Genomic DNA, 12,922 nt, shown 5'->3' on the forward strand with positions numbered 1-12,922 from the left:
AAGGAAGAGAGGTTAGGGGGAAAGGGCCAGAGGCATTGCGAGGAATTAGTGACTAAGCCAATGAGAAAGGAAGTCAGCAAAACCCCTCCGGTGACAGAAATGCCTCAAGGGGAATTTAAAAACTGGAGTGCGTAATATTCAGTCTGTCGTTTACTGAGCAGCAGAATGGTGTTACTTCTCTCTGTTGCCCGTCCCTTCAGAAATGTCTGCTTAACACAGAGCCTGGAGGTGGCAGCAATTAGGGAGTGAAGACATGACAAGATGTGGGGGTGTCCAGTGGGGGTGATTCGTTCAGGAAAGGTGAGAGCAAATTCAGGAGGGAACAGGAGAGAGAAAGAATTCAGCACAAGCAGGATCTAGGGGTTGAGAGACTGCAGTGATATTTTCAGGAGGACGCCTTTTCCGCTGCAGAGGGGATGGAGATTTTTGAACCACTTTTAATTAAATCTTAAAGGTAACAGCAACTGCAGTAAGTGGGAGGACTTGAACATCTAGGCCTTTGCTTCAAAGCATTTCTTCACATTAATGCTTCCTGACTTAAATAACCTCACAGAGCAGGCATCTCTTGAAGGGCCTCACTTCTGACTGCAGGTGTGAGTGAGACAGGAGGCCAGGAGGGCTTGAGCAATGGTACAGCAGGCAGACAGGAAGCAGAGGCATTGGCGTCTTGCTAAATTTATAACGCATAACGTCATTCTTTCTGGACTTTTGTCTCTCTTTGTGGTGTCTAGCAATAATGAACCACTGTCCACCTGCTCCCAGTTTCTGTAGTTGTGTGTATGTATGTGTGTGTATGACAGGCAGAATAGATGCAAAGTGAGGTGCAGCTTCCGTGCTGGGCATACTTCATGTGCTGAAACACAGCAACTCCTAGTCATTATCTCTGCTGCAGTCTTAGAAAATAACTCCTGAGGGTGATAATGTGGCATCAACCTCCTCTTCCAAGTGATTCCATTACAAAACTCTCAGATGAGGCCCCATCCACCACCCCTTCCCTGCCTGGAACCTAGAGATAGATGAAACATCACTTCTTAGTAGCCACCTGTGACTTATAGCCCCAAGAGCTGCCTCTCTGACCAGGAAGGCTTTGAATAGAGAACCGGGAAGGGAGAGATGGCAGGCTTTGCAAGAGAAGGGACTTGTGTTTTCCCTGGTCCCTCTGTTGTATCCAGGTAAAGCTAGTTCTCCAGCTACTGCACATGATAATTTATTTGATCCTGTTTTTGCCCACAGGATTTCCCCGCCACTCCTTACTGTACCCTCTACCTTCTACCCTGTTCTGTAGTAACCTCCTTGAAGAAATGTCACCTAGTGGAACCTCCTGATGTCACTCTTGTGAGCACACTCATGTCCATCAGCATGGCTGCTCTGGGCAACTCCCAGTGGAGATGAAGCAAGTGGATAATCCCCGGTGGGGTTGAGAATATCACGTGTTTTTCCAAAAAGCTCCCATTAAAATAAATATATTACCTGGTGGGGAGAGGAGAATGGCAGCATTCAGCTGGCAGACTGGCAAGGAATATTCCATCAGATTAAATAGAAGTCACTGGTCTAGGAAGGGAAGCTTCAGAGAAGAGAGGTTTTTTTGTTTTGTTGTTTTGTTTTTTTGAGACGAGTCTTTCTCTGTCACCCAGGCTGGAGTGCATTGGCACGATCCCGGCTCACTGCAACCTCTGCCTCTCGGGTCCAAGTGATTGAAGAGAGTATTTTTTAATGAGGGCAAGATGAGGGATGGAGGAGAAGGATGGAGACGGATGAGAGGGAAATGGAAAACTAAAGGGTGGCACTCTCTGAAAGGGGCTATGTAGGAAGAATTTTATTTTGGATGAGATAGGGAGGAGAATGAATCTTGAGATTTTTAAAGTGAGATTAACATGGATTCAGGTTGTGGCTCAGCCACCATCTGTGTGACCCCCTTGGGGGCCCATCTCAGGAGGTTTATTTTCCTCATGGGTACAGGGGTCATGAGGATCTCATGAGATTATGTGTGTAAAACTCACACCTTAGAAGGCACATGCACACTTCGTGTTTGTTTAAGATCGGCCACCTTTCCTGCCACAGGAAGGAAAAACAACAGTCACAGCAAAGGCCAGGAGGAATCATAGTGTGCATTTGTGTAGCTGTTATACCTCTCAGAGCACTTTCCTATAGGTCATTACGATTGCCCAAGTTCTAACAACCTCGAGAGGTAGAGAGTCTCCAGCAGTGCCCCTGCTTGCAGAGTGGCGTTAAGATCCCATTCAGCTTGGTGGTAAACTAGAGCAGAACTTTTGAGTCTTCTCAGCCCTGAATCTGGTCTGGTTCTCAAAGACTTTTTGATAACCCATGCCCCACCTTTAACCCTGGCATGTTTAGTGCAGTTAATTACTTGGGCAGAGCATAGTGTATGCACTTTTGAGAGACACTGATTGTGTGTGGTTAATTGGGAACTTGTCTGGGTGTGTGATGTCTGTCTGCCGTGCACTGTGAAAGGCAGAGTCTGCCGCCTTTGCAGGAAATAAGCAGTTGACACTGCTGTTTTCCTGCTGTGCCAAGCCAGCCAGAAGGAACTTTGCCAGGTTCTTAAGGGCTTCTGGGCCCAGCTTTGCTGATAAAGATACAGTAACCTGGAGTGCTTTGATGAGGCTATGTGCAGATTAATTCAGGTTCAAGACTATGTTGGCATGAACTGAGCTTTGAGGGATGGGTACAAAAAAGTGTACCAGGTACTCACAAGGCAGGGGCAAAAAAGCAAAGGGTGTCCCAGTAAGGGAGCAACATCATCACTGACCACCACTCTTTTAATACAACGAACACACCATCTATGGAACAATTACTATGCGTCAGGTATGTGCTGGGTGTTTTTCTTACATGATCTCTTTGAATCATCACAGCAACCCTATAAGAAACCATTTATATTACTCCAAATTGCAGATGAGGAAACAAAAGCTCTCTTAGCAAGGCTGAATAACTCATCTAAGGTATGTAATAGAAAGTACGGAGGCATCATTTGAATCTCAGGATTTCTATCTTCAGATCATTTGCTTTTTACACCTGCACTGTATTGTCTGTCGGCTAACTGATCTGATAAATGACCCAGATCACAATATGGATTGGCAAGAGGTGGGAAGTATCTTATGGCATGGATATGTTGTTGGACAGAGTTGGCCTGTCTCCACAAAAAGGGCCAGGTCAATTCTACTGCACCAAGACAGGATTGCAAGGGCCAGGGTCACACTGTGTCCTCCTTTCTAAATCCCTCTAACCAATTGAACACACAGGAAAAATTCACAAGATCCCCAGTGGGGTTCGAGAGGATCACATGTTTTTTCAAAAAGCTCCCATTAAAATAATTACATTATCTGGGTAGGGAGATGAGAATGGCAGCATTCAGCTGGCAGACTGGCAAGGAATATTCCACCAGATTAAGTAGAAGTCACTGGTCTAGGAAGGGAAGCTTCAAGAAAGGCATCTTATTTTTATTTATTTATTTATTTTTGAGACGGAGTCTTACTCTGTCACCTAGGCTGGAGTGCATTGGCACGATCGCGGCTCACTGCAACCTCTGCCTCCCAGATTCAAGCGATTGAAGAGAGTATTTTTTGATGAGGGCTGGTGGAGAAGGATGGAAAGCGATGGGAGGGAAATGGAAAACTAAAGGTGGCACTCTTTGAAAGGGGGCTATGCTAGATTACTTTGTCCAGGTTCCTCAGAGGAGTGGGCTGAGCATTGGGATGGGGTCCTGGTAAGGAAGGAGGTTGCACCCAGGATAATCATATTACTACGAGTTACCAGTTACTGAGCACTTACCATGAACCAGGCATTTTGCTAAGTGCTGTCTATATCTCACATAATCCTCATCGTAACATCATGAAGTGGGACCAGTTATACCCATTTATCTATGCAAAAACTGAGACTTAGTTTGAGTAACCTGCTTGGAGTCTGACGGAAAAGGCTGCAGCTGTGATTCAAACCCAAGTCAATTTAAAGCTAAGCCAAGCCTCTCAACCTGGATGCTCTGCTACCACCATTCTAGGCAACCAATAAATGTGCTGAATTGATTTGGAGATTAATTATCACCACCACCACCCTTTCCTTAATAATATGAGTGGCCTTGTGAATGTGTGGGCTCCCAATCACCAGAGTGGCTCACTTAGAGCCTGTCTGAGAGATCACACCCTGCGGGAGGCCGGACAGAACCGTCTCTGCAGCCCCACCAGATCGATCAGATCTTTTGATTCAGTCAACTTTCAGGGTAAACAGGGTCATTTCAGACCATCTGGAGAAGCATATTGGCAATTCTCAGAAAATCTTCGGTAGCTCTCTGAACTCTAGGAAGCACTTCTTAAGCCAGCCTCTAAGCTGTCCCTACCATCTTATGGCCTTTTACTCTGAGACCAAGTCGAAAGGAGCTGGGAGCCAGGCTGATGCATTCTTCCCCAGGCCTCCTCTTCGCCGTTCACTTCTGAGCACTCTTTGCTCACCGTTCCATAAAGAAGTCTCTCTCTTCCTAGTTGACCTTGCCTCAGCTCAGTCTTTCCCTCAATATTAAACTGAAAACATGAAAATTCAATCAAAGTGAAGGCTTCCTTTACCCCGGCAGGTCCTGCAAGCATTTAATAAGTTGTGTGGAGATGTAAAAAGAGATCATAAAGCAGTTGATAAGAATAACATTTCTTGCCAAGAGAGCCCTTATACAGGAGGACTAGCAAAAAAAAAAAAAAAAAAAAAAAAAAAAGAAAGAAAGAGAGAGAGAGAGAGAAGCTCAGGAGCATTAACAGTACATGAAATAAGATTTGCTTTTGGAGAACAGAGAAGTTTTGAGATGAGAACATGCCGGATACCAACAGAAGAAACAGTGAGTTCTGAAAGTGGGGAGGGGTATTGCAGGGGTAGAAGTAGCAACAGAGCTCCATCAGGCGAGGGGATGAATGCCAGTAATTCCAGCGCTTTGGGAGGCTGAGGGAGGATACCTGGAGCCCAGGAGTTTGAGACTGGCCTGAGCAACATGCAAGACACAGTCTCTACTCTAAAAAGTTTTAAAATTAGCTGGAATCGCTCCCTGACTTCCCAGCTCCTTGGGAGGCTGAGGTAGGAGAATCTCTTGAAGCCTGGGAGGTCACTGCAGTGAGCTATGACCAGGACGCTTCACTCCAGCCTGTGTGAGAGAGTGAGACCCTGTCTCAAAACAAACAAACAAACAAACAGACAAACAAAAAATCTCTATCCCATGGCAGCCTTGGAAATAATTGCAGTGCATAGAAAAATCAATCGGCAAGCTTTCACTGAGCACTGGGACACAATGGCAATGTGAAACCAAAAGACCAGGCCCCTTTGCAAGGAGACTGCAGAGTACTGGGGAGATAAAAATAGCACACTTGAAACAATTAGAGAGCAATTAATGCCAAACTGTCTGGTTCTGACTCAAGTACAACAGGACTCCAGAGAGTGGAGGAAGCCTGGTGAGCTGGAATAGTCAGCCAGGCAGGGGTAGGAAAAGCTCCCAGGGACCCCAAGGTCTTGGGCATCACATGCTTTGAGGAAAAGAGTCTACTCCTATGGAATGCTCTGCTTGCACAATACACACAACTCAAACTAACCACAATCTTGCCCTTCCAGAAGTTTTCAATTAAAAAGCAGAACATAGTGCTTGACCTATGACAACTTTGCTAGATAAATGGATGAAAGAACAAGTGATTGGAGTCCTAGCACTTCTTAGGGATAACTGGGGAAGCAAGGGAGTGGAACTGGCATGGTTGCAGAAATATTCCTTGGTCTACTGGATCCTTTCTGAGGGCAGGGACTTTGTCTTTCTTCCATATTTATTAAGCCTCCACCATACAAAAAAATATTATTCTGGCCCTGAAAATGTAAAGTCTGGAGATGGAACAGATGTAGTCTGTCTATGAGCTTCCAAACCGCTCATACAAGAGCTTCCTTTGAAACCTGGAGCTTAATTCTTTACATCATGCCTTAGAGGACTGGATATCCTTTCCCTAAACACACATCTACTAAGTCAATCATAAATTCTGTAAGTACTTTGCACCTACTTATGTGCTAGATAATGTGATATGTAGTCAAGATAAGCATTGAAAAACAGTGTTTTCTTCTAAAAAGAGCTTATTGTCGGCCGGGTGCAGTGGCTCATGTCTGTAATCCCAGCACTTTGGGAAGCCGAGGCAGGAGGACCACCTAAGGTCAGGAGTTCAAGACCAGCCTGGCCAACACGGTGAAAACCCGTCTCTACTAAAAATACAAAAATTAGCTGCATGGTGGCTGGCGCCTATAATCCCAGCTACTAGGGAGGCTGAGGCAGGTTCAAGAATCTCTTGAACCCAGGAGGCAGAGGTTGCAGTGAGCCGAGATTCCGCCATTGCACTCCAGCTGGGTCGACAAGAGCAAAACTCCCTTTCAAAAATAAATAAATAAAACCAAAAGAGCTTATTGTCAAGTGGTAGAGAAATAGTCACATATTTAGTGTAGTACATAATTGCTGTCATGGCATGTCACACAATGTGTGGGGAGAGCTCAAGATAAAGGTCACCTAAGCTGTCCAGAGGAGTGAAGGCCGAACCCACAGAGGAAGAAGCATTTGAGTGGATTCTGGAGGGAGGTCTGTCAGGGGCAAAGTGGGGTAAGTGGGAATAACATGTAGGCAGGTGGACTGGAATGTGCAAAATCTGGATGCATGAGAGGACTTAGTAACATGTTCTGCAAGCTGGGAATAACTGAGTACTACTAGGGCATAACATTCTGAAGGAGTAGTAGAAGATGACAGACAGAGCAGCCGTTATCTGTCTAACATCAGATTATCTTTCCCCAACTATCTGTCCCCAGTTTTGACGGACTGTGGATGCCATGCCAATAGAACAGATTGCGTCATGTTGAAGACTGAGGGGCCATCGAGGAATGTTGAGGGGTGGAATGATAGGATCAGATTTGTGGATAAAAAAGAACCTTCTATCAGCTGCTTGGAGGAAGGTGGGAGTAGGGTGGAGGTGGCCTGGGGAAGGATAACTGAGGCAAGAGACAGAGAGGCCAAACAGGATGTCTTTGCAGCGCTTCACACAAGAGACCATGAGAGCTTTCAGGCAAGGGCAGTGGAGAAAGGACAGGGAGAGCCTAGAAAGCTACTTACTTTGATTTCAAAGTCAACAGGGTTTGGTTACCAATCGGATGTGGAGCGAGGGAGGGGAGATGAGGAGGACTGTGAAGGTGGCAGTGGCGAGGTTCTCAAGCACCACCAAGCAGTCCTCTTGTCTTCATTCCCCCTGGGTTGCCTCTTCCCTAACTCATTATCTTTCTCCTGCAGGAACTCTGGAACACTACACCAGAGTAAATAAACTCCCCTGCTTCCTCCAGTTCTTCCTGGAATCCCGCACCCTGATTTGAATGGAAACTCACTCTTACACAAGGGCACTGCTTCTCCTGCTTTGGCTCCTCTGAGGGATGCTCATTCTCCCATCCCCAGTGCCAGCCAGACAAGTAGCTCTGACAAACAACTTCAAAGTTTCCCAGTTCTGCTTCCAAGTCATACACTGCTGCAGTCCTAATGTAAACATTGCTCCTTTGAAACCCACACCCTCCTGCCATATTCTTTCTTATAAGTGTCATTTTCCTGGCTCATGGAAGACTTTAGGGCCAGGCTCCAGGTCTTCCCCTTCACCCCCAGACCTGCCGTCATCCTGACTTCTGTGTCTATGAGGATGACGTATCCAACAGTCAAGCTTCAGAGTGACACTCACAGCCATTCTGCTTCACCCACTCCACCTACGGCCACACCCTGATTTTGTCCTCATGTGAAATGGTTTCATCTCCACAACGTTTAACTCAATATGCACGCTCTGACCATGGCGTCTTATCCTCCCACGTCTCCAACCTCTTTGCTTTTACTGTGCCTATTCCCTAATTTTAATAAGATCTCTGGCCGTGTTGCCTCCCCATTTGCAGTCATCTCTCAATCTACTTCTTCCTCAATTTCCTTCTCCAATCAGTCTAGAAAACAAAATATATTACTTCATCATTATATCAAAAAAAATTTTTAAATATTATTTGCAGAGATGAGGTCTCACTATGTTGCCCAGGCTGGTCTCGAGCTCCTGGGCTCAAGCGATCTTGCCACCTCAGCCTCTCAAAGCGCTGAGATTACAGGTGTGAGCCACCATGCCGGCTATCATTATTGTTTGATTATCCTTGTTTCTCATTCACCCTCATCTTTTGCTTTTCTTCAACAAAACCCCAATCCCTAGACCAATGCAGCCATCTCCTGCCTTCCTTTATACCTGACTCAGGCCCAAATCCTGATGTTCCCTCTTGACTCTTGACGTTCCCTCTTTTTTTTTTTTTTTTTTTTTTTGAGGCGGAGTCTCACTCTGTCACCTGGACTGGAGTGCAGTGGCCGGATCTCAGCTCACTGCAAGCTCCACCTCCCGGGTTTACGCCATTCTCCTGCCTCAGCCTCCGAAGTAGCTGGGACTACAGGCGCCCGCCACCTCGCCCGGCTAGTTTTTGTATTTTTAGTAGAGACGGGGTTTCACCGTGTTAGCCAGGATGGTCTCGATCTCCTGACCTCGTGATCCGCCCGTCTCGGCCTCCCAAAGTGCTGGGATTACAGGCTTGAGCCACCGCGCCCGGCCTGACGTTCCCTCTTGACCCCAAACAGTCACCAGGCCCTACCAATTCTCATTCTCCTTCCCAAATACCTCTCCAGCAGTTTCCCTCCTCTCTATCCCCACTGCCCTTCTCTTAGTTCAGGGTCTCGGTAGTTTTCATCTATATTAATTCCACTCAGTTGCTCTGACTGACTACAATTTTGGAACTGAAATTCAAGATAGTTTTATGAACTATACTCTCATCATATCGCGATATCATGTCATGTGATCTTCTGATCATATCACTGTAGCCGGAGTGATCTTAACAATACTAATGTCAGGCTGGGTGCGGTGGCTCACACCTGTTATCCCAACACTTTGGGAGGCTGAGACGGGCAGATCACCTGAGGTCAGGAGTTTGAGACCAACCTGGCCAACATGGTGAAATCTGTCTCTACTGAAAATACAAAAGTTAGCTGGCTGTGGTGACACATGCCTGTAATCTCAGCTACTTGGGAGGCTGAGGCAGGAGAATTGCTTGAACCTGGGAGGTGGAGGTTGCAGTGAGCTGAGGTGGCAGCACTGCACTCCAGCCTGGGCAACAGAGCGAGACCCTGTTTAAAAAAAAATAATAATGCAAATGTTATCATGTCACTCTCTTATTAAAATATTTTAATGGCTCTCCAGGCCCTTCAGCATGACATATAAGACCCATTGTGATTAGACTCCTGTCCACATCTCCAGCCCCCACACTCCCTATTGTATTCTAAACTTTACCTCCTTTTTTCCTTCATTCTATTCTAAACCTTATTAAACTTGACTGGGCACAGTGGCTCACACCTGTAATCCCAACACTTTGGGAGGCTGAGGCAGGATGATCACTTGAGCCCAGGAGTTTGAGACTAGCCTGAGCAACATAGAGAGACCTCTGTCTCTACAAAAAATTAAAAATCAGCCAGGCATGGTGGCATGCATCTGTGGTCCCAGCTACTCAGGAAGCTGAGGTGGCAGGATTGCTTGAGCCCAGCAGTCCAAGGCTGCAGTGAGCAGTGAACATGCCACTGCACTCCAGCCTGGGTGACAAAGCAAGATCCTTATACATACATATATACACATATATATATGTGTATAAGCCACTTGTGAATTCCACAGGGTGCTATGTTCTTTTCCTTTGCTGCAGATAATATTTTCTCTGCCTGAAACATTTACCTCTTCGTTATCTGGCTACTAGGTTTTCAAAACACAGCTGACGTCCAGCCCAGAACATGGCACCTTAATATATGCTCAGTGCACAGGATCTTTACAAAAAAGTACCTGATATTTATTCTATCTCCTGAGTGTTGCTGCTCTTATGTGATCCTTGAGAATCTCTGTTGTTATACTTTGCCATCTTCTACACTAGGCTGTGACCTTGAGAGTAGCAACGTTACCTCCTTCACCTTGGCATGCCCGGCACCCAGCATAAGGCATTTAAGGCATGGTACACAGCAAGCGTTTAATGTGCGCTTGCAAATGAATGAAGAAATGGGCAGAGATCTAAGCCTCCTCTCCTGCGCCAGACCATCTTGTTCTCCCAGCCTATCCTGAGGGAGGTCCTGGACTGTTGCTCTCTTTTGAGGCCTTCTCAAGTATTAGATACAACCACTTCTGTATGCCCTGGAAATGCTGGTGTCTCAGTCCACAAGTCTGTTTCTAAAGCACTTGTACTAACAAAGCCATCCTCGCCTTTCAGTGCAGTAGGAATGAAGGTTGATGGGTCCTGCTGTTCCCCCGGCAGGTTTCCTCATCAGGGACCTGGGAGGAAGGTCAGGAAAGATGGGCATGTACTGTGAGCTCTTTGAAGGACCAGACCTAGTGGCTTCCTTGAAATGCCCCCTTTACTGCCTGCTAAAAGGGCCCTGCAGATTCCAAAGGCAGGCTTACCGCAACATGAGTTGGAAGAACCTCACTTTTATGCCTTCATTCTCTCCCTGCTGCATCCTCTACACAGTTGTCAGATGTAATACCCTGAAATATTGATGTGATCAGGCTGTTCGCCTACTGGGAAGCCTTCAGTGGCTCCCCACTGCCTGCAAAACAGAGTCTAAAACCCATCGCCTATCATGCAAGGCATCTTGCCTTTAGGTGGCATCCTCCTTTTCCAGCTCCTCTGCACTTTGTACACTGGCCCATGTCTGCCTGGCTGGTCTAAGTGTTTTCCCGAACAAGTTAATTGCCTCCTTACCTCCATACCTTGGTTTCCTTTGCCCCAGCCAACATCCAACATGAATGCCCTTCCTAGACCTTTCCACCAGCTAACCCTGGAGAGCCGCACCTGGCTCTCCTCTTCTGTAAAAGGCCCCAGGCTTTCTTTACTCCTTCCCTGATTCCAGCAGAAAGCATCACTCTTCCTCTGTGCTCTGCCAGAGTTTTGTTTTTGCTACACAAAGAGCCTTTATCATTCAAACATTATACTTAGCCGCTCACGTGTCTGCCTCCCTGGGCTGGATTAATTCCTAGGTGAGGACTGCCCTTGTGCAGCTGTAATATTAGCGGTTGTGGTGGGGGGATATATTGAACCTTATGATTTCTGTAATAATAAGATAGATGTTGCAGGGTTTTTATTGCTTTAGGTTATGGAGGAAAGACCATTGGTATTGGAGTCAGACAGACACCAGCCCATCCTTTGCTGTTTGACTTGTGTCTCTCGGCCTGTTTCCTTGTCTGTGAAGTGGGAATGATAATAACAGCCTCAGAGGGATTAAACGCAGTAACAAATGTAAACTCTCCAGTCTGGTATTTGGCATATGGTAAGGTATGCCAAAAAAAAAAACGAGTTAGTGTTGGTCCCCTTTCCAGCTTGTAGCTCTTCAATGTTTATACTTGAAAAGCTATTTAATAATATTATTTCATCCAGGATCTACCCTCACCCAACCTTTTCTTCTGATTTTCAAATGTTTAGTATGGTTTTGATCACTGCCCTCCCTGAGACACCCTTCAACCTCTGCACTTCCTTTTCAAAGCACTGGGATCCTTTATAGGTAGAGGCTTTTAAAATAGTAGTAGTAGGTTGGGCACGGTGGTTCACGCCTGTGATCCTAGCACTTTGGGAGGCCAAGGTGTGTGGATCATTTGATGTTAGGAGTTCAAGACCAGCCTGGCCAGCACGGTGAAATCCGGCCTCTACTAAACATACAAAAATAAGCTGGGCGTGGTGGTTCATGCCTATAACCCCAGCTACTTGGGAGGCTGAGGCAGGAGAATCACTTGAACGCAGGAGGCAGAGGTTGCAGTGAGCAGAGATCATGCCACTGCACTCCAGCCTGGGTAACAGAGCGAGACTTCATCTCAAAAATAAAATAAAATAAAATTAAATTAAACTAAACTAAACTAAAATAAAATAAAAGTAGTAGTAGTAGTAACAATAATAATAATAATACATTATAATAAATAACACTTACTGAAGACTTACGAAGAGCCAGGCTCAGTGCTGTGCTGATATGCAGCAGTAGACTTGCTACCCCTATGACTAAGACATTATCTCCATTTCATGGATGGGGAAGTTGAAACTAAGACTGTTAAAGTAGCTTGCTGATAGCCAGATAGCTAGAAAGTGGTAGAGCCCAGTGCACAGGTAGAATCCATGACCGGTCTAAAATCCTTGCCCTCAACGGCATCATTCTGACACTCATGAGGGTCTTCCCATGGCCATTTGGTTTGCCATAGAGAGGTCAGAGGCAGTACTCAGGGCCCCTCATGGACTGTGAGTTGGGCTGTCTTTGATGACTTCTTGGTGCATGTGTTTGGGCATTGCGACATCACAGAACAAGGGGCAACCCTACTGGCCCCAGACACAATGCACTCCGAGAGGCAGGGAGAGTTCAGGCCTCCTTCTCCCTCCTTTTTGAAACACAATCACCTATATTCATGCACACTCTTGTGTTAGGGCTCAAATGCTAGCAGCAGATGTGTGATCAGCTGATTGGTCTCAGAAATAAAACAATCTGAATGAGGACAGGACTTCCCAAGAGTGAGTGACGGTGTCGTTCAGGGACGAGCTGTGCCATGCTGTAGCTTTCCGGCGAGGCTTCCTTTGACTCTGGCCAACAATGGAGAACATTCAGTACCCAGAACCCCTGCCAAATTTCACACTTGGGGTTTGGCCCAGTTTCACTGATGTCCTTCTCCAGGGGCCCCACGGACAGTCTGGTTTCTTGCTGCTGTCCCCAGCACAGTGCTGCAGCAGCCCCTTTGGCTTCTGCTGCCTTTTCTCCATGATCTCTGGCTTTCTCGGAGTTCCTGCCCTTCCCCTCCCTCCTCACCTCCCTCCTTTCAGCCCCTCAGCCCCTCCAAGCCTTTCCTGTCCCAGGAAT

General features: G+C 46.4%; 1 long non-coding RNA gene across 1 annotated transcript; it reads right to left on the reverse strand.

Annotated features, from left to right (window-relative positions):
* Positions 1 to 11,153: 11,153 nt before the first annotated feature.
* Positions 11,154 to 12,298, reverse strand: LOC105501157. The gene is made up of 2 exons (XR_001000151.1): positions 12,022 to 12,298; positions 11,154 to 11,273 (listed from the first exon to the last, which is right to left on the reverse strand). It is a non-coding gene; the product is annotated as an uncharacterized LOC105501157 (long non-coding RNA).
* Between the last annotated feature and the right edge of the window lie 624 nt (positions 12,299 to 12,922).

This window comes from Colobus angolensis, unplaced genomic scaffold (genome assembly GCF_000951035.1).
Source record: "Colobus angolensis palliatus isolate OR3802 unplaced genomic scaffold, Cang.pa_1.0 Scaffold7, whole genome shotgun sequence".
Lineage (NCBI taxonomy): Eukaryota > Metazoa > Chordata > Mammalia > Primates > Cercopithecidae > Colobus > Colobus angolensis.